Consider the following 22,878-nt stretch of genomic DNA (forward strand, 5'->3'; position numbering starts at 1 on the left):
TGTGCACTGAGTCTGATAGTTTCACATCCCACCCATTCTAAAGGGAACCTTTTAGACCCCATATTCTCAAACATTGCGGATTTGACTTCAGCTGAACCATATTCGATTCCTTGGTCAGACCATATGGTAATTCCCTTCACATGGATAACATCTAGATCCAGTCCAACTAAACCTTTTCATAAAGTCTTAGGTAGGCGTTGGACGAAATTAGAACTGAATGATTGGCTAGAAGTACTGAAGAAGATCGAGCCTCTGATCAATCAGGACATCGATGGGGCAAATAAAGATTTCAATGAATGGATTGAACAATCGTTGGACAGCGTGCTTCCAAAAAAATTTATCACAAATAAGAAAGGCCCTACTAAACAACCCTGGTTTAACTCAGACCTAAGGTCCCTTAAACAGGAATGTAAACGGGAGGAGAGGCAGTGGCGAAAACATTTTGATGAGGAGAAGAAAAATAATTACAGACTTACCATAAAGAAATATAAATCTGCTCTTAATATGGCCAAATCCACCTTTTATGCAGAAAAAATTGAGGTCTCTGCCAACGCCCCAAGAGAGATGTTTAAGATAATTAAATCTTTGTTAAAAGCCCCGGACCCGCCAGCAGCATTATTATCCGCTGAGGAATCAGGTGCTCATTGCGATAAATTAGCAAATTTCTTTGCCGCTAAAATCCAAAAGATCCTCCTCTCCCTTCCCCTCTACTCATGGAAGATTTAACTTCCTTTCAGATAGGCGATACTGACTTCATTCCGCCTCATCTCTCTTTCTTCTCCCCCCTTAGTGCAGAACTCCTACTCCCGCTTATTAATTCCATAAAGAGTGGCTCTCCGCTCGATCCTGCCCCTATGACCATCTTAAACCTGGCTCTGTCCTATATCAGCACCCACATTATCAACCTAGTTAACATCTCCCTTGAGTCTGGTATGGTACCACAAGACTGGAAGCTGGCCATGGTCAGGGCTCTGTTAAAAAAAAAAAACCTTGACCCTGAAGATTTCTCCAACTACCGCCCCATTTCCCTTCTTCCTGGCATTAGTAAACTCGCCGAGAAATGGGTGAATAAACAGCTGGCATCTTTCTTAGAGACCCATGATTTGCTCCTTTCAACTCAAACAGGATTCCGGAGAGGACAGGGAACTGAGACAGCATTGTTGAGGGTGGTCGAGGATTCCAGGAGGATTTTGGACGCGGGTGGCAGCACGGCCATTATCCTCCTGGACCTCAGTGCCGCCTTTGACACGGTGAATCACCGTGTCCTCCTATCTCGCTTTGGAAGGATTGGGGTCACGGGCAAGGCCCTTATGTGGCTCGAGTCTTTTCTTAGTGATAGAGTTTTTAAGGTCTTTTCGGAGAACAGCTGCTCCCTGCCAGTACCATTGCAGTGTGGGGTGCCACAGGGCTCCTCCCTTAGCCCCACACTGTTTAATGTGTACATGGCGCCCCTGGCACAAGTAGTGGCTCCCTTTGGAATCCAATTAGTAAGCTACGCCGATGACACCCAGCTAGTTGTCTCCCTAAATCAGGTGGAATCCCTCCCGACCAATATTTGCAGCTGCCTGGAGGCGGTTGCGAAATGGATGGATTCTTCTCACCTGAAATTGAACGGGGGGAAGACTGAGCTAATGTTATTAGGAAAAAAAGCCACATTTAACAACTTGATACACTGGCCTTCCTCCATGGGGCTTGGGCCTATTCCAAAGACCGAGATTAAAAGTCTCGGCTTCTGGTTGGATGCGGAGCTGTCATTTAAGACCCAGGCAAGAAAGACAGTGGCCGTTTGCTTTGGACTGTTGAAGACAATTCGCAAAATTCTTCCTCAGCTACCCGAAACAGCTAAGAAAACCATTGTCCAGTCCCTTATTCTATCTAGGCTGGACTATGGAAATGCACTCTATCTTGGAGCCCCTGTTTCGGTTATCCGGCAACTCCAGGTCGCCCAGAACTCTGCAGCGAGGCTACTTACGGGTACTAGTTACCGCACATCAGCGGGACCCGCACTGCGCACTTTGCATTGGCTTCCCATAAGGGAGCGGGTTCACTTCAAAACCCTGTGCACGGTCCACAAAACACTCTACGGGAGGGGCCCCCCTATTTTAGATGACATGATTAAATCATATAAACCATCCAGGAATCTTCGCTCGAATCAGCAAAACCTTTTGGTAATTCCCAGGATCAATAGGGCTCGTACAGGTGGCCGTCTTTTTTCGCACAATGCAGCTAGGTTATGGAATGCTCTTCCTCCACTCCTCCGACAAGAGCCTAACCTACTTGCATTTCGAAAAAAGCTAAAAACTGTCTTGTTCCCTAAGATCTAGGCAAACTTAGGCTTCTGCATCCTCTGCTCCGCATCTTTTGTAATTTTTCTCCCTCTGGTTAGTCCTAAGCGCTGGGATGCTTCCGAGTAGCCACGCGCTATAGAAGAGCCTTTACAATTACAATTACAATTACAATGGTGGGGTTGGTCATGTGACTAATTGCCAACTCATGCGAGTATGTGGGGAGGAAGGATGCACGTGGTATGCTGGTGGCTTTATCGTTGGGATGTGGTACACATGTTAGTGTCCCCTGTTTTTTTCATAACACTGTGTTACCCATGTTTGCAATTTTATCTTCTGCAGCTTTGTTCCTGTGATCCATGATAAACTTGTGTTCTGGCTGGTGTTGAGGTGATGGTGTTGTATAGTGAGTGTTAGACCTAGTGCCAAAGGCCCTGTTCTGTTGTCCACTATCCTGATTTTTACTAGGCTAGAAGGCTCCTGGTGGATTAAAATGGTGCAGTATGAGTGAGTTTTTTGCAAGTGTGTTCCTGACATTTAATATCTTGTGCCCCTCTATCCAACCCTAGTGTATCCAGTGAAATTGCCTTAGTGTCTAAGTGGGAGCCTCTATGTTCCAGGTGCAGGCATTCCAATGTCCTAGTGTCTGTCTATGCTTTGTCCTATGGTAGGCGTGTTCCCAGAACTATGCCTGGGAAGGGTACAGGGACGGATTGGCCCTGCAAGTCTCTCACCATCATGTATATATTTATCTACTCAGAGCAGACTTTTCCTCATTTTTCTAAGAGATAGTTTGTGGTGTTCACCCAGCTCACAGTGGCTTGGAGGATGTTGGTGATGCTTTATGTCTAATCTTAGACTGCCAGTATGACTGTTACATTGAAGCCAGCTGTTCAGGTCCTCAGGTCAAGTGAGGGTTGAGCTGGTAAGTGCTGTGGACAAGTTGGGAACTGTTAGAGATGGGATCTCTGGTTGGTTAAGGTTTGCGCCAAAGCCAGGCAGAGACCACCACTCTAGTCAGGGCAAGGGAGTTACACACCCAAAGATAACCTCTGCTCACCCCTTCATAGCTTGGCACGAGCTGTCAGGCTTATTCTGGAGGCTATGGGTAAAGCGTTTGTGCACATACACATAGCACAACATACCAGGCACACCACAAAAGGAACTCCACACAAGGTTATATCAAAAATAGCCTTTGTATTCTCATAACACATTAGAATAGTAATCACATAATATACATTGTGCCACCTGGCACTAGGTAACATCTACAAGGGATTATGTACATCTGACAGGGCCAACTGGACAACTGTCAGTAGCATCACAAAGTGATCTTAGTAGGACATATCATAAACGTAGAACACAGCCAGTAATAAATGGCGAACACTGTACTCAGCATCACCCCGTAACATAAACCATATTATGCACAGTATCAGATTTAGGCGTGAATTACATTCTGCACCAACCTCACCAGCACAAACACATTATGCAATCATTTCGTAAGTCTAAACGCATTAGACCCTAACCTCCTAAGCATGACTCACATTAGGGGCGTAACTCACAGTAGAGAATAATCTCACTAGCATAAACCACAGTATGCAAATAACCTCATACATAAACCACAGTTAGAGGCATAGAACAGGGTGCGTAAATCATAGTACATGAATCACATTTCCTAGCACCACATAAATCACATTGGGGCCTGGAGCCCTACAAACCCCACAGTCCCCCTGGCCAATTGGCCTTCTCAAAAGGGCTCAAATGCCCTTTGTCCCAAATGTCAGGGTGCTAATCTGCCACTTGCAGCTGGAGCATAAAGTATGCAATGCGCTGGCACCAATGTGCCTCCTGGGTCCCCTCTTGGGACCCCTCAATGCGCACTGGCCTAAACGAAGCAGCTGCCCACTAACTGCTGGGCAGCCGTGATCATCACTGGCACTCATTGTGCCCTCCTGTCCCACTCAGGGACTCTAGCCCCATGGGCAATTAGGCACAGGCCCCACTGGCCCTCAGAACCCCCACTGGGGCCCTAAAACTACTGTGCCCCTTGTTGGAGTGGCCCACTCTCCTGCGGGACCACTCAAGCACCGACAATGTGCCTCGACATGCAGGGGGGACACGGGCTCCTCGCGCCCTCAACAACCGTGTGCCCCCTTGTTCGAGCGGCCCTCGATCAGGCGGGTCGCTCATGGAATGGGCACCGACACTGTGCCCCGATCGTTGGGGCTGCCCGCTCTGTCTCGCGGGACCGCCCAGCCAAACAGGACTGCCCAGGTGCTTTGTGTGCACCAACCCAAGGAAGACCAGCCTCATCCCCACTCACCGGGCTGCTGTCTGCCGGCTCCTCTCCCTCGCTCCGGACTCTGCTCTTCATCCAGGCCGCAGCTTCTCCTGCACGCGAGGCTTCCCTTCACTCACGGGAGCTCCGCGCTACCATTGGCGGTCTCGGCCACATCTCCACTTCACCCAGGCCACCTCCTGGGACCCGGGACTTCAATGGGGAGCCCACGAGGCTCCGGGCACCTTCCGCTGCTCCTCCTCACGCCAGGGCTCCCATCTGCTCACGGGAGCCCGCGAGGCCACACGGGCACCTCTTACGGCCCTGCCGCCGGCCCCACCCAGAGGCAGGCGAACTTTGCCTGGCTTCCGGGTCGGCAGCCATTTTCACTCAGTTCGCGGCGGTGACCTCTTCTTTGGCGCAAATGCGGGGTGGGCACCCGCAAAGGCAGACAACGCGTGGTGGGCACCCGCATTATTATTTGACCATAAAGCGCCCATGTGGGGTGGGCACCCACTATTTAAATATAAAAAATAAGCAGGGTGGGCACCTGCCGCTGTGGACATCACAGGGGAATCCCTCATGCCGGGATTCCCTCCATCAAGACGAGCAGCTCAGCGCGGCAGAGCGCTCGCACTCCTTTTCTGGGGGAAATAAAGCATAGCGCTCACGAGGTGCTAGAGGCCACAAGAAGTCCTGGAGGCCCTTAGGAATCAAGGGGGCAATGCTGGGCCCAAGGAGGCAGCACGCCCCTCAGGTTTTGGAACCGGTACAGAACAACATCATGGGGTCACAGCCCCTATATTTATATCAACATTTCCTTTGTATTTAGTGCAGGGCATGGGGGAACCAGATGCAACTGATTCAGGGGGAATTGGAGCAAGCTCCTCTTCCCCTTTGTTAGGTGGGGGCTAGGTGATCAGACACACCACAGGGAGCGGAGCCAGCATTCACTAGGGCATGCACCATCCTATTCAGAGTCAGGGGATTACCCCTCTCACTACTCCCAGCCCAGATGTCCTATTCAGCCCAGTACTGACTCACCCTGCCACTCATGGAGCCACACACACCCCCCAGACCCTGTCACTCAAAAGCCAGACATGCAATTCACATCAGGCAGGCAGACACATAGCACACAGAAATGCAAACTTCTCAAAGTGGCATTCCTCCACCAGTCATCATAAATCTGCGTACAGCATTGCGCAGCATTTATTCTCACAAATTCATACATACTAAACTCGACCCGGCTGCTCCTCTCATACCAGGAATTACCATGGACACACTTATCCCCAATGCATTCCTATGGGAGGGCAGGCCAACTGCACCAAATGTGCACAGAGAGCGCATGCACTTTTGTCATGTTATGTTAATATTTATTTATAGAGCGCACGTACACCCATAGGTTTCATGGCGCTAATTTCAGTGATCCAGATATATTCCTTAAACGTAAGTCTACTTGAATAACCACGTTTTCAGGGGTTTTCTGAAGACCAAGAGATTATCACAATTCCTGAGTGGGATAGGAATGGAGTTCCATAGAGTAGCCGCCAGAAACGAAAAACAGCTTCCTCCTTGCTTCTTCCTTTGAAAGGAAGGGATCGTGAGCCGATTAAGATGGGCCGAGCGCAAGTTGCGTTGTGGTTTATAGGCAGTGAGCATCTGTCTGACGAACTTAGGGCCCTTGCCCTGAAGTGCTTTAAAAACTATACAGCCGGTTTTGAAGGTGATCCTTTGGGCCAATGGTAACCAATGGAGTTTTTCCAGGCCAGGTCGGGCTGACTGCCATTTAGGGTGTTTCCATATCAGTCTTGCCGCCTGATTCTGCACCATCTGGAATCATTTTAATAGTCCGGCTGGGAACCCGAGATATATAACATTCGAAAAATCCAGGCGAGAGAGTACCAAGGCAATTATTACCTGTACTAGTGCAGAATGGGTGAGCAAATATGCGATTTTCCTAATTTTTCGTAATTGGAAAAAGCTAGATGACGCAATAGCTCCCACCTGACTTCTAAGTGACAAATCGTCACTTAGGACGACCCCCAGGCTTTTGACTGACTGCGAGGCTGTGGGCGGGACGCCCATATGTGCTGGCCAGAACTGGGGACCCCAGCTAAGTTCACTCTTCCCAGGCAGAACTAATTCTGTTTTGCCTGGGTTGAGCTTGAGGTGGTTGAGGTCCATCCACTTATGTATATGCGACATAGTTGCCTGAAACTCGTCAACAGAATCTGGTGTGTTCAGGGGGAAAATTAGCTGCAAGTCGTCAGCATAGTTAAAGATGGTTACTTTCCGGCTTTTTAAAGAGTATAATAAAGGTCTCAGATATAAATTGAATAACAGTGGCGAGAGTGACGAGCCCTGGGGCACTCCGCAGGAGGATGATAATTTCTGAGCTGTGAATGCGCTGAGTCTCACTGACGCGTCCGACCGGAGATAAAGGAGGCTATCCAACCAAGCGTGGATCCTCTAAGTCCGGCCTGCCCGACACGGTTTAACAAGATGTTATGGTCAACCGTGTCGAACGCGGCCATCAGATCGAGGAGCACCAATGCCTGGTGGATATCTTTATCTGCGTTAACTCTTAAGGTGTCCTGAACTGCGAGGATCACCGTTTCAGTGGAGTGTGAAGGTCGGAATCTGGACTGATTTTGTTCGAGGTAGTCAGTTTGCTCTATAAAATTTGAGAGACATCTGGACACGTGGGCCTCAAGAAGTTTAGACAGGAAAGGGAGTAGGGAGATAGGTCTATAGTTTGCTGGGTCCAGCGAATCTGCACCAGGTTTCTTTAGTACTGGAACAAGCGTAGCATTTTTGAATGAGCCCGGAACCTTGCCCTGTTAGAGAGATTCATTCAGGAGTGGAAGGATACTCAGGGGCAAAGCTGAGCAGACCTCTTTCAGGATATGTGGGGGGCAGTTGTCGTTGGGGGACCCGTAGTTGACACGAGATAGAAGCTCCAAGAGTGTATTTGGGTCAATAAGGGGGAGAGTATCCAGCGTATATGGGTTAAAACAAGTGTCGTCCCTAGGTTCTGAGCTAAATGAAACCGGGATACTCCTTTTTATGGTAGCGATTTTATCTACAAAGAACTCATTAAGTGAGTTACAGAACTCCTGGGAGGGGACCTGAGTAGGGGCAGTTCTGTCGTTATTGCAAAGGTCATTTACGATTTTAAAAACGTCCTTGGATTTATTTTGAGAATGTAGTATTTTCCTGGAAAAATGTTCAGTTTTGCTTTTTAGAATGATTTTTAAATATTCTCTGCGAGCTGTAATATACTCCTCCTTATGTTGCGAGCAATATTTCATTCTCCAGGTTCTTTCTTTCTTGCGTAGTTCCAATTTTAGTTTCCTTAATTCAGGGGTACACCATTTGGGGCCTCCGCGCTGCGGGTACGGGAAAACTTGACCATTGGAGCGTAGATATCTCCAGCCTCTGACAGCCAGTCCTTGATTTTACCTTCCATGATGTCTACTTCATTGCCTAATATAGGTTGCTTGGATTTCCAGGTTTCTATGAAGGCCAGTGTATTTACAGAATTCCATTTCCTGGTTGTACCTCCCGTCTGGGGTGGTGATTTGATGTGACCTTCAAGAGTAATCATAAACTGGATTAGGTGATGGTCAGACCATATGCATGGCGAGATGGAAGGAATTGAGAGTGATAAGTTATGGGACCATATTTGGTCCAGTATATGACCCTTTTCATGAGTGGGAACAAAGATGTGCTGGGTCAGGTTAAGGTTTGAAAGTAGTTCCTGGAGTTCGGCTGCCTGAGTTCCACCTGTGTCGTGATTAAGCCAATAATTCAAATCCCCAACTAGGAGAACTTTCGGGAAGTTCACTACAAGGGAGGCTATTTGTTCTCCTAGAGATATTGGAAATGTAGTCATTGTCCGAGGGGGACGGTAAATCAGTACCAGTACCAGAGCGCCACTATCTGCATCAAGCCTGATGACAAGGTTCTCAGACTCTGTAAGAGCAAGGGGGATGAGAGCCAGAAATTTATGATTTTTATGAATAATGGCTGCCACCCCGCCACCCGATTTTCCTGGAGGGCAGTTGGTTGCCAAGATGTAGTACTCTGAAGGAAGTGCTGCTAAAATGTCAGGTAGTGAGTCTTGGGTTAGCCAGGTTTCGGTGATTAGTAAAATATCTGGTTTATCGGTGTCTAATAATAGAAAGATATCTAATTGGTGTTTTACCAATGAGCGAGTGTTTAAATAGGCGCATCGAAGTTCCAGTTGAGTTTTTGTAATGAAGTCGGTAGCTATAGGTAAGACATTCCCAGAAGCGATACCCGGATAAGATGGAGAAGGCCGAGCAATGCCGTTCATAGAAATGCGGCGAAGTGAGTTCGGGTCTAGGGGAGGGCAGGGTTGGGAGGGGGAACCCAGTGTTTTTAGTTCCCCAGCTGAGTATGTCAAGATTTGGCCAAAATTCCTTGCCCCTTGCGCCGGTCTGGCGCGGACGGGCGCAGACGGGCTTGCCATTGGCGCGCCTTTGCCGCGCCGGCGGCGCGCCCGCTGCGCGCATCCCCTGCGCAGTCGCAAGAGGGTGGTCATTTTATACCAACGAGGGTGGGCGGGGCAGAACAACTCGACCTGTAACCAGGTGCTCCTCCCAAGATGGCGTCCTAATCTCGGATGTTCCCCACTGCAGCGATAAGTCTGCTGCAAGGGGGGCAAAGTGCAGTGCAAAAGGTAAGTATGCCGGTATGCAGGTAGAACAGTTTTTTAAAAATCAATGTGCAAGGAGAGCAATATTTAAAAATAATGAAGCTAACTTCCCGGCTTTCCGCCTCAGGAAGAGGACAATCTATAAAGACAGCGCGCGTCTACTTCAGCGCGACTTATGTAGTGACGAGGGCGGGTGGGGCAGAACAACTCGACCTGTAACTAGGTGCTCCTCCCAAGATGGGGGCCTAATCTCGGATGTTCCCCACTGCAGCGATAAGTCGGCTGCAAGGGGGGCAAAGTGCAGTGCAAAAGGTAAGTATGCCGGTATGCAGGTAGAACAGTTTTTAAAAAATCAATGTGCAAGGTGAGGAATATTTAAAAAATAATGAAGCTAACTTCCCGGCTTTCTGCCTCAGGAAGAGGACAATCTATGAAGACAGCGCGCGTCTACCTCAGCGCAACTTATGTAGTGACGAGGGCGGGCGGGGCAGAACAACTCGACCTGTAACCAGGTGCTCCTCTCAAGATGGTGGCCTAATCTCGCATGTTCCCCACTGCAGCGATAAGTCGGCTCCAAGGGGGGCAAAGTGCAGTGCAAAAGGTAAGTATGCCGGTATGCAGGTAGAACAGTTTTTTAAAAATCAATGTGCAAAGTGAGCAATATTTAAAAATAATGAAGCTAACTTCCCGGCTTTCCGCCCCAGGAAGAGGACGATCTATGAAGACAGCGCGTGTCTACCTCAGCGCGACTTATGTATTGACGAGGGCGGGTGGGGCAGAACAACTCGACCTGTAACCAGGTGCTCCTCCCAAGATGGCGGCCTAATCTCGGATGTTCCCCACTGCAGCGATAAGTCGGCTGCAAGGGGGGCAAAGTGCAGTGCAAAAGATAAGTATGCCGGTATGCAGGTAGAACAGTTTTTTAAAAATCAATGTGCAAGGTGAGCAATATTTAAAAATAATGAAGCTAACTTCCCGGCTTTCCGCCTCAGGAAGAGGACAATCTATGAAGACCTTACACTGAGACTTTACACTGGACCACAGTGCTTAAGTGCCGAGAGGTCTAAAACCACCAACACCATGTCAGAACTTGAGGTAAAAAGTTTAGGGGTGAACCTGCCAAAAAGGGCCAAGTCCAACAGGAACACTTTGGGGATGAGATAGAGGCTAAAGTTGCAAAGCTGTGTATGTTACAAGAAATATTTTCTTTTTTTATAGAAAAGAAGGCATTAACACGTTGTCAATCGAAAGGTAGGATACACACACACTTACCCTAATGCACACTCACACAACACACACATGCACACACTTAATCACACGCATGTATGTATTTTGCCTCATCTAAATTTCTCTCATCAGTAGCCAAGTTTCTCCAAGACTGGAGTTAAAAGATATTCACGTCGGTCCTGGATGTACCTAAAAATATAAGCCCCAAATCTACTAACAGACAAAGTGCTGGAGAGAATAAGAGGCTGTTTTCAAAGGAGCAAGAGAAAGCAATTGAGCCAAGCAGGGCTTTATAGAGTTGAATGGAAGTGTGTATCATTTATGCAGGTGCACGCCACACACAAGTGGTGGGAATTGGGCAGATTCAGGAGTGATTTACCTTGTGTTAGGCCTGTCAGCCCCAAACGTTTTGCCTTTACCTTGCACTTTATGCTGATATTCATTTTTGTTGGCTCTTGGACTCTGTGTACCTTCCCACTGCTAACCAGTGCTAAAGTGCTTGTGTTCTCCTATTTAAATATGGTGACATTGTCTTATACTTGATTGGCATAATTTATTTAGTTATAAATCCCTTGTGGAGAGGTATATCATATACCCAGGGCTGGTAAATTAAATATTACTAGTGGGCCTGCCGAACGTTTTGTGTCATCCACTTAAGCAGCCCCTTAAAACATGCCCCAGTTCTGCCATTTAAGCCTAAATGCAGTTTTAAACTGCCAATTTGACTTGACAATATAACTCCCTTGCCAAGCCTTAAAATCCCTGTTAGAAATGGGATTTTTGGCAGGCTAGGGCATGTGCCAAAGCCCGGCAGAAACCACCATTCTAGTCAGGATAAGGGAGTTAAGCTCCTGAAATAACCCCTGCTCACCCCCTTGGTAGCTTGGCACGAGCAGTCAGGCTTATCTTAGAGGCAGTGTGTAAAGCATTTGCACATAACCAACAGTAATACAGTTTAAGCACTACAAAAGGACACCACACCAGTTTAGCAAAATATCCAATATTTTTATATACTTAAGACAAGACCAAAAATTATAAAAATCTACAATACAGTACTTTAAAATCTTCACTTATCAAAATATGCTTTAAAAATAGTTCCTTGTTGTCGATAGCTCCGTCCGGGGCTATCAGGGCGTTGTGAGCAGACAAATGCAAACAGTTCTTGCTGACCGCGGCATCGCAGACCAGCTACGATGTCGGGAAGACCCCTAAGGTAGGCCCTCGGTAGCCCATAGGGCAGGGCGCAATGTAATTGAAAGATTGGACATGTACTTTTAAATTTTACATATACTGGTAGTGGAAAATTTCTAAATTCGTTCTTTACTACTGTAGGACCTACTGTAGGACCTACCTCTCCCACATGATAACATTGGGTTGCATTACTACATTTAATAAGTACTAACATTTGATTGAGAACAGGTAAGAATTTCATGTTTGATGTCTGAGAATTTGTAATTTAAACCCCTCTTTAATGGTAAAGTTGGATTTTGAGTTATAGTATTGAAAATGCGACTTATGTAAGATTGGTATTTTCCTGCCCTAACTATTTGGTACCTGCAGCCCGTTCTTGAATCACATGATTGGGTGTAGTCGGCAGTTGGACTTTGCATATTTCTACGAGACAGCCACAGAATAGAGGGAGTAGGTGTGCCTGGATGGCCATCATCAGCAGGATGTGGGGGCGGAGTTCGGCACAGCCCCACTTGTAACTGAATAGACTGTACACTGCCTTCCCACAAAGGACATGTCACCACTGCATTGTTCATGCAGCCAGCTTGGAGCCAGGGAAGAGTAATCAGGAAACTTGAAGCACTTCAAAGGGAATTCTGAAGAAATTTCTCTTACTTCAAAGAAGGCCCTAGCTATAAATATAGGACCCTCAGGCCCACTCTTCAATTCACTTTCTGAACCTGCAAATGACTCTCAGAGGACTAACTGCTGCTTTGGCCTGTTGTGTACTCCACAAGACTTCTTTGCTACACCTGGAAGGAATGCACTGCTGCCTGGGGCCTACCCTGAACCATCTGAGGCTTGCCCTGCTGCTTGAGCCCTGTTACACTGCTTGAGCCCAGGACTACCACAGGGAATCCAAAGGCTAGTTGGCTGGTCTCCCGAGCAGAGCCTCAGCAGCAGAAAAAGGCTCCAGCCATCTTGAACCTGCACCTGGATCCAGCCCGAGTGAGTCTTAACCTCCCAAGAGGTAGCCCTCTAGTCCCGGACACTTGGTGGTGGTACTAAAGTTGTTTAGATAGCCAAAAGCCAACATTTGGGATTTAGAACATATTTGGCTAAAAACTGCTCTGAGAAATGAGGGAAGACCTGGATTAACCTGCTCAGCTATAAATCCAAGGTGTATTGCTGGTCGCCTGACTTTGCGGCAGTTCACCCTACATTCTTCTACAGAGTAGCAAGTCCTGTTCAGCGGTCCTTCGCCAACAGGGAATCCGGCATCCTGGAACTCTCATTGGCTACAGCTTCCAGCCTGTCCAGGAGGAGATTTTCAACTTGCAAAAAAGAGACTAATTTCCAAATGAAGAATCCTCACCGCAACTTCGTCCAGCGGCTCCCCAACAATGACACCTCCTCCTCAGATACTGACTGCAGCCTTGGCCCACTGAACTTCTACCTTTTCATACATTTTTTGTTGAAATTTCTTCTAGGTCTGAAGGTAAACTTCGTTAGGACCCAATCCACTTTTTGTATCCGACTCCCCTTCCTTCACGGTTGGCCATAATATTCAACTTTGACCCGGCCTCACACGACTAGATGTCCCTGGTTGGCACTTTGATCTTTTAGGTGTTAGATTTTACCTTAAACTTTAAAAATTCATAACTCTGGTGTTATAATCTTCTATGCTTGTGATCCATTCTATGCACACCTCCATTGTTCCCTGCACTGTCCAGCGTTGGTGAGTGACTGGAGGTTGCTTGGCAGTTAGATAGAGTGGGCTGAGCAGAGAGGATGCTGCTCCTGGTGGGGTACTTTAGTATGAAACCTGTAACCTCTTCAATAAACGTACAACCTGTTATTCTACATGAATTGGCTACCTGACTCCTACTTACCAAGAAGGACTCTTTAATTACAACACTGGTGATGACTGGAAAGCGAACCCACGTGTGCGAGACACTAATGGAAATAAAGAAGCGAAGGTAGAGGGAACACAAAGTGAACCCACATGTGAGAGGAACTGATGAACAAAGAAGAAAAGGTAGATTGAAGACATGAGAAAAGAAAAGAGATGTCCTGTTCCCCACCAGTGTCTATTCCAACAGACAGCCGGTGGACAACAAACTCAAAGACTAAAAGCTTGTGTGTAGACTAGTAAACTCTGAAGTACAGATATTGACAATGATGTTTGATGTCTACCAGTGCCACGGGTTCAAACTGGAATCAAATACTGAATGTCATCGGTTAGACTGAGAATGTTGATGGGCATTAAACGGACATCTGTATTATGCACAGTTTGCACTGTTTGCCCCTGTACCGTGAATACCAAAATACTAATGCACATATGGGCATATTTTAGCTTTTTAATTTAAACTGAGTCGTTTTTCTCCCAGTTTTCGATGGCGCTTCATTTGGCAGTTATCAGCCATGGTGTGCTACCGCAAGGTATTGAGCCTCAGCCAAGGGCAAGAAAGCTGAACATGTCATGGCAAGAACAGGTCACTAAGGAGAGCGTTGCCAAGTCTAACAAGCGCGTGCAGATCTTAGGAGGCGTGTCATTATAACCGCGTTCACCTGGCTCATGAGTGAATGTCAGGAAAAGAATCTCTGTGCAATCACTGAAGTTTGACCTGAGGACTTTAATGAAAAACGGCCACGTGGCATGTGGAGAGCCACGCGTGACTGAACAGGAGCTGGACATGACAGGTAGGCACCTACCGGGTGCTGACGGTGGGTCTGACTTTAGCAGCAAAGATATCCTGGGAATAGCTGTACAGCCTGAGGAGAGCCGCACTGTGCACAAAGTCACTGTGAAGGCTTAGGGCGTATCCTGTCAACTGTTGCAGGAAGTGAGACAGGGCTACAACGCCAATACACTTTGGCTGTGAACACTAAAGTAGGACTAATCCAGAAAGTTCACAGTGTAGAACGACATAGTGTAAGCTAAGTGGGGGACAGCTGAACCAGGAGTGTACATACATGTGAGAGAGGTGCATCCTGGTGTCCTGTAGTTCACACGAATCTGTGGGATCTGCACGTTTGTGGACAACATAAACTTTGGGTGAGGTGCTTAGACTGATTCCAGTGTAAAGAAAAGTGGGCACACTGATGATTCCAAGCACCTCCATAGTAGATATTGGCCTAGAGACCAGATATCTCACAGTGCCACCATAAGCCCCTCCTAACCCAAACAAGGAGCAAGTGGTTTCTGGCAATCACTGAACAGGACAACCCTGACCACTCAGAGATCACGGTAAGAGATCTAGAACTTTTCGCTCAGTCACTTGTGCACTCTTGCTCTCAGAGAGATATACAGAGTGGGACGTTTGCAATATATTTATTGAACCAACGCTATTCATGTATAGAATACATGTGCTGTGATAATCAGTAGACAGAAGCAGATGAAAGTGATTACAAGCACCAAAAGAATAAATAGCAGGTGCAGTTCCACCATGTGTATATCTAGAGTGTATGTAGGTGTAGAGCCAAGAATTCCCCCACTCGATGATCCAATCCCATTACCTGGCGGGAAAGAAAGTATGACCCCATCTTAGTCACGAATTGGACACCCCTCACGGACATTTCAGGCAGCGGCTTGGCGAAGCATCTGCATGCAGGGCCTTTCGATGTCAGCGGAAGTGTCTCCTCTGTTAACCCCCCGAAATGCTTCTTTATTATTTATAATAAAAAGCATCCCTGTGATATATATGCAGATTACCAATGTTACGTAGATAGCCCTGTCGCCCCGTGGATGAAGATAGAACGAAATGTGTACATCATGCGTAAAGGCCTTGTACTCAGCGTTTGAGGTATCATGATAATGTTGCGCAAAGCCACATGTATAAGCAAATCAGTTTCAGAAAAACAAATCCAACATTGTCATGCACACGAATATATGCAAAAAGGTCGCAGCAATAGGGTTATTGTGCAGAAATTAAGGCAATGTAAGAAAATGTGCTGCGTTGCTACATGGGTTTAACTCTGGCACATAACACTGGAGCTGTTTTTTGAGACACAAAGCAATGTGTAGTCCTTCAGCAAAACAAACTCCAGATTTTGCGCACTGTCATTGTTCTGGAAGATTATATTTCTGGATTCCTGCAACAGCTGATCGTCACATTTTGTTATGAGGTAATGTACTGTTTCAATTGGATCTACAGTTAGTGTTCTAGGTTAGTGTTCTAGGTTGAATGTTCGGGTAAGAAATCGTGCACTGGAGTGGAGGACTTTGAGTCTTCTGCCAGAGTATATTTTTCAATGCCATGATGAATTAAAAAAAAATGCTGTTATGACTGTTGTATGCAAAAGTCTTGTGAGGAGTTAGTGCTCCTCATTTGCATGTCTACTCCTCTAAGAGTATGCAGGAGTCTTATGAGGAGTTGTGGCTATGGCTGAGTCCATGTATTAGGTCCCTGGTCCTGCGAGTGTGCCCAATAGAAGATGTCCATGTTTTGCATGTGTATAATTACTGTATAGTGTCATTTAGTTCCCTGATCCTTCAGGAGTATGCAGTAGAGGGAGAGTGTTTTAGTTCCCTGTTCCTGCAAGAGTATGCAGTAGGGGGTGAGTGTTTTGTGTCCCTGGACCTGCAAGAGTATGCAGTAGAGGGTGGGTGTTTTAATTCCCTGGTCCTACAAGAGTATGCAGTAGAGGGTACGTGGAGAGAATATTTCCTTGGTCCAGCCAATATGCAAAAGTGTGTGCAGTACAGGGAGTGTGTTTTCCTTGGTCCTGCCGTTATGCAAAAGTGTGTGCAGTAGAGGGCGTGTGTATTTCCCCAGTCCGGCCACTTAACTCTTTGTTCCTGGTCTGGCGAGAGTGCACGGCAGAGGGCAAGTGGTAAAGGTTTTGGTTGGATGGGTTCTGTGTGACCTGTGTAACTTTGTGCTTTTGGTTTGTGTGGATGGGGCCTGATTTGTCCGCTGTCTGAATAACTTTTAGGACTTATCATAGCTAGAGTCTCATACGTCTTCTGTTTGTATAATTAATAGGGCTGATCGAAGCTAGTCTCTTTTACATCTTCTCTTTGTATTTTATGCTTCTTTATCTTATGTTTCCTGTTTGCATTTTAATTATTTTCTAAGGCAAGGAGATGTGTTATGATCTGCTACGCTTGTGATGCTTTCTGTGCACACCTCCGTTGTTCCCTGCTCTGCTCAGCAGTTTGTGATGTCATGGAATCTTGGTGAGTGACTGGAGGTTTCTTGGTAGTTAGAGAGAGTTGGCTGAGCATAGAGGATGCTGCTCCTGGTGGGTACTTTAATATGTCACCTGTAACCTCTACAATACACCAACAACGTGTTATTCTTCATGAACTGGCTACCTGACTCCTACTTACTAAGAAGGAATCTTTAGTTACAACTCCTCGTTCTACCGATTGGATTTTTGTCATTTTGGTGGCAAATAATTATTAAAATTGACTTTAAGTTCTAAATTGGAGTGAGATTTTTCTTATGTTGTGTTTTCACTTTATTAATGTTTACATGCTGCATAAATACTTTACACATTGCCTCTAACTTGGGCTTAACTGCTTTTCTGCCTAGCTAACAGAAGGTTAAGCACAGGTTAAATATTTGTACTTTTGTGGTTCATCCTCACAGGGATTATAGCTGTTGATTGAGCAGGGTTAGCACCCCACTCAACCAACAACCCATTTACACATTGTAAGTTTGCCATTTACACCTTGTAAATTTGTGAACACTCGCAAAATGTGTGAGTTTGTGAGCATTGAATATTCCTACTTGACCATTTCCCACCTTGCTTGTGACTGGCTCCCGCTGAAGTTAATTTCCTTCCAGGGTGGGATGGTAAAATGTAAACTCCCACATTTGGCAGGGATATGGGGGCAGGGGACTCTCCACAATGAAAAATGTTTCCCCACGGAGACAGCCTCCAAAAACATGTGCAATTATACACCATGGTTGCCTTTTCCCTCGGCGTAGTTGTACCTTTCGCACAGTTCTCCACTAAGAAATAACAATGTCACATGACATTCCTAGAAGCACACCTGGAAAGCTGCAACAGGGGCAGCTTTCTAGGTGTACTATTGGGAATGTTTGCTAACAAGGACATCTGATAACTTTACACCCTCCTACAGGTGTACTCTTAGAGGTGCAAATTTATGATACCCTATGTGAATTGGACCCACCGTCGTTTACTCTACTGAGATCAATGAATTGTTGTGTATGGAGAAGAGTTGCAGCACCAATGTTGCCACTCACAACTCAGGATTAGCAACACGTCTGTCTTTTTTGTAGGATTAAGCCCCAGAGAGTATGGAGGGTCATTGATCACATGCAGAGATGCAGCCTTAAGTCAGAGTAAGAGTTTTAAGTCAGTGTGTTGGAGGTGTTGATGCAGCTGGCCAAATTATGCATTTGTCTAGTGTTGTTGATGGCCTTTCTGCCTCTGTAGGATAGGTATGGTCTCCAAGTGCTACAGTTGGTAGAATTCTCCACTGGTCCAGCAACTTCACAGCCTTGCATTTCTATTCTTTCCACCTCACTTTTTCACCTGCCTGACAAACCTCGAAATGTTTATATTTGCTATGCAAAAAAGCCTCACAATTGAGAAATGCTCCAACATGCTGCAAATAGTTTGAATAGAGAAGTGCATTAGTGCTCAGTGTAGGGGCGACTACTCTGCTATAGTGGAGGAGTGTTGCCCTACTGCGGAAAGGCAGCAGATTAAAAACAAAATGACAATAAAACTATTTTATTATCATTTTATTTTTAACTTTCTGCCTAGTCCGCCGAGTCGAGTGCGGCCATCCTCTCTATTCCAGTGTTGTCAGCTAGGGAGGAGTAGTGGTAAATGCTCTTTAATTGCACATGTCTGTTTGGCCAGCCATCTTAGGCCGGCCAAACAGACATGCACACTTGGCATTCCTCCACCTGGCTGTGTTGCACAGCCGGGTGGAGAACCTTCACAGGCTCCTGTTCAAGCTAATCACGGCGCTGCTTTCATGTAAGAGCAGCGTCGTGATTGGGTGGGGACGGGAGCAGAGAAGTATTGAGGTTGAGGGGGCAGAGAAGCACTGAGACGACATCCAGCAGTGGCAGGTAAGTTCTTGTAAATTTTTCTAATTATTACTCCCCGCCCCACCAAGTGTTATTGGCAGTAGCCACTTCTGGCTTTGTGATTAGACTAAGCAAATCATCCGAAGTTATACCCTGGAAGGAAAATAGAGCTTAAAATAAGCTTGTTGCTGGAAATGGCAATTTAAAGAAGAATGGTAGTGTTCTGTTTGATTTATAGGAGAGAAGTAGCGTGGAACAGGGCATGACTTTCATCCAGGTGGATGGGAAAGGAGGGATACAAGAATGTGGCATGGCTTTCATCCAGGTGGGTGGAAAAGCAGGAATGCATGAGTGGGATATGGCTTTTGTCCTTAAGGATGAAGAGCATGGATGTAGGAACGAGGCATTACTTTGATCAAGTGGACAGGTTTTCAAGTCAGTTGGTTTAAGTTTTCAGAATGAAGCCTAATTCATCAGGATAGTTTAAAAGTCATACATCTACTCTTTGTAGGTTCCCTCCTTCGAGTTGAATAAATGTATAACTCTAATTCAGAAAACTCCAGAAACTTACACACCTAAGTCAACCGAAACCAGAAATGTATACAGAAACGCCTCACCCAAATCAGGGGATTATCCGTTGGTGGAAAATAGGCTTGCTTTTATGTACTTCCAAGGGGAAATTATTTTTTGGCGGAGAATACATTTTCCTAATGTCCCCTGAAAATGCTCTTTCTCCAAACTTTTTTGTTGGCATTCCAATATACCAACAAATTTTCTGTTGTCATGAAATGCATTTTATGTTAATTAAATTCCACTTATACTGTTTCTGTGAAAATGTCTTTGTATTAGATCTCAAAATATCATAGAGAACACTCTTAATTTGAAGAAAAAAAAACCTGATAAAAAGGATTTTTGACAGCATTCAGTGAGAAGTAAAACTGATATAGTGGTGCAACCTACCTTCACTAGCACATTTAAACCATGCACCTTTTTTACTGTCACTGAGTAAATAAAATCTGCTGCTTGTATTTTTTATCAAAAATGTAATGGTTTATGTGTTACTAGAAAAAGATCGATCTAATGCTAGCCCTGATTGAGTACCATGTAAGAACACCCGGACTACCGTTTCACTCTTGTGAGGTGTCTGTTTAGCCTCCATTTCAGTGCAATTGAATCCTTTGAAGGTACTGTGGTAATTGCCCTATGTGTTTTGTAGCCGGCCTTTTGTGGATTCTGAAACCAATCTTGTAAGCTATGATGAATGACTTGCACCACTATATCAGTTTTCCTACTAGCTGAATGCTGTCAAAACATCCTTTTTATCAGTGTCATCTTTCCTACATGTGGTGGCTGCAATCAATATAACTCACATACGCATTCCATTTACAAAAGCCAGGGAGAAAATGTGTGAAACCAGAAATGCCATATAATCTCACTGAGCAAATGATTTACAACCCAGATTTAGTCATTACATATTGCTAAGGCAATGTCCCAGGATGCAGCAGTGATTAGCATATTTTGCGCAATAGCAACATACCAGCCTACATGATCACTTACATCATCAGGCAAATTAGTGACTTGAGTACATTGCAATCAATGTTCCCTCTAATTTTTTTCCTCTGTGTGCAGCAGTGTAGGGTCTCTGTGCGCTGCAGCCATGGCTTGTGCACCAGGAACCAGACTGCTCGTGTGCGCAGCGCCAAATATCACTCCAAACTTGTGCTTAAAAAACTGAAAAGATGGTGCATTTCCACCTGCACTTTATACATTTAAATTCTAATATAGAACAGTGAGCTATTAAGTATCAAAGAGCTGCATGCAAACTGTAAGGTATAGATTAGAACATTATGAATATTCCCCCCAGTCTTTCATTATCCTAATGTTGCAAAAAGGTTTCACTTGGGTAGAAATCAATTCTTATCAGTAAAGCTATGGTGTTACATTTTAAATTCTAAGTGTATGCTTCTTCAGACCAAGAACTTTTAAACTATACTGTCTACCAGTATGGATGACTTGTGACTCCTACAAATTCTATTTCTGTCTGATGTAACATTTCCTATACATTGATTTACACACTATGATTCAGTGTCTCTGTGTAATGTGTATGCAAAGTAAATTGCTTAACACCTTCCAAATTACCGAATTGACAGGGGGAACAGGGTGTCACTTTGACACCCTGTTGCAAATTACCGAATCGACACCCTGTTGCGAATTACCGAATCGATATTTGCTATTGATTCCTATGGGCTTCAAGGCCCATAGGAATCAATGGCAAGTACCGATTCGGTTTTTACCGAATCGGTAAATACCAAATCTTACCGAATCGGTAAAAATTACCGATTTTTTATCTACATCTAATTTACCGATTCATAAATACCGAATCGGTAAAATTCGGTATTTATGAATCAGTAAATTAGATTTACCTACATCTAGCCCTAAATGTGCTTCCATCTAATATTCAGGGATAAGGGTATGTGTTTTCAAAATTGTAACATAGGAGCCAGAAGGAAAAAGAAAAGGAGACTAGTGAGAACCAGGATTTAGTGGCGGACAAAGGGGGAGAGAGGAATAAAGGAGAAAAAAAGTCAGGGCACAATGACGAGAAATGGAGAAGGGGTAATGGAGAAATTGGTAAGAGTGAGATGGATAGAGAAAGGCAGCCAGAGAGTTTGGAGAACTGGGAGGGAGAACAGAGAATGTAAAACCGGTAAGAGAGAAAGCAAAGAACAGGTAGCGAGAGGGAAATGGAGACAAGAATGGGATGTGGGGACGGGGAAAGTGGGTAAACATGGAGCGGGACAGATATGAGGAAGAGAAAAAGAAGAGAAGGAGACGGCAAGAGCAGCTGGGGAGTGGAAGAAAAAAGGACAAAAGATATGTCAGAGAAGACAGCTAGTGTGATATGGCAATGCTTCAGAAGTGGCGTCTCTGCATATCAACTTTGAGGTGCTATAAGGAGCCTTTTTCGCCATCTTGTCATTTCTAAACGCGTGCTCTATGTAACCGTGCTCACCTGAATGAACTAAGAATGGTGGACGGCTGATTAGGCCTTGCCAAGATTTTTAATCTTGCCAAGATGCAGGTCTGAGCAGATGGCAGCAGCAAGTGTGTAAATGACTGATCCATCTTTCTGGAATATTCTCTCCACCAACACTTGCTTCCCTTCTCTTTTTGAAACTCAGGGCGGGCAACATTGTCGTGGTGTCATCAGGGTTTTTTTCATTATTACACACAAGCCATAGTTGCTGCTTATTTATCTTATGCAACTAGCAACCACTTACACAGCCAATAGTCCGACTTGTTGCAGGTATGATGTTTGTAGAGTTGCTGCATATCTTTTCTTAATAAAGCACAGCTGGCGGGTGATTGTGGGCCTTTGTTAAAGTTCTCAGGTTTAATGCAGCTCCCGTCTGAAGCTGCAATTAAAAAGAAAACTTCAACAAAATCACACAATCACCCCGCAGCCCAGCTCTATTAAGAAGAGAAATTTAGCAAGTCTACAAAGACGGTGTGTGCTTAACAACTGAAGTAAAAGGGCCAGTCCTTATGGGAGGTTACAAATGAAGACAAGGCAGTACTAAGGAGGGACTAACAAGCCTATTAACGAATCAGAAGCCAGCATGTACCAAGGAGGACAATGACAAGAAAATGACAAATATGGGCGGAGAGTGGGCGGGGCTTCAATTCCATACTCCAATACAGCATGCCTCGCAGAGCAGCGAATGAGCTGCTCAGGCTCGACCTAAAACTATTGGACTCTCTACAGAATTCATATTTAGTTTTAGAACTCCACGCATCTCATTAACATGAAAACCCTATTTGGAGGGGGCGTGGCTTGGATGCTGCAGCGAAATGGTGGATCCTGCGTGAGCTCTGCTTTCCCGCGGACCTCATATCCTTCTACTAGCCATTTCCACGTTGTCCTCGTTTCTCATAGTAGTTGGCTTTGGCGTCGGAAGATGCGGCGCATATTTTGGTGGTGTCTTCAGCGTCTCTCTGTGCTGGACGCCTGAGTTGCTGCTTGTTTCTGCTTTCTCCACATCACGACGCGGGCGGCCGCCATTTTAAGATGCCGCATTCACGTCTCTTCACACGGCGGTAATTTCAAAGGATCTTATGATTTCTCTTGGCACTTATCAATGACACATGATTTGAACTACATGTTTATCCCTATGGCTTCCTGCAATATTTTTGTGGAGAATGTTTTGCATCTCCTCAGAATTG

This window comes from Lissotriton helveticus, chromosome 8 (genome assembly GCF_964261635.1).
Source record: "Lissotriton helveticus chromosome 8, aLisHel1.1, whole genome shotgun sequence".
Lineage (NCBI taxonomy): Eukaryota > Metazoa > Chordata > Amphibia > Caudata > Salamandridae > Lissotriton > Lissotriton helveticus.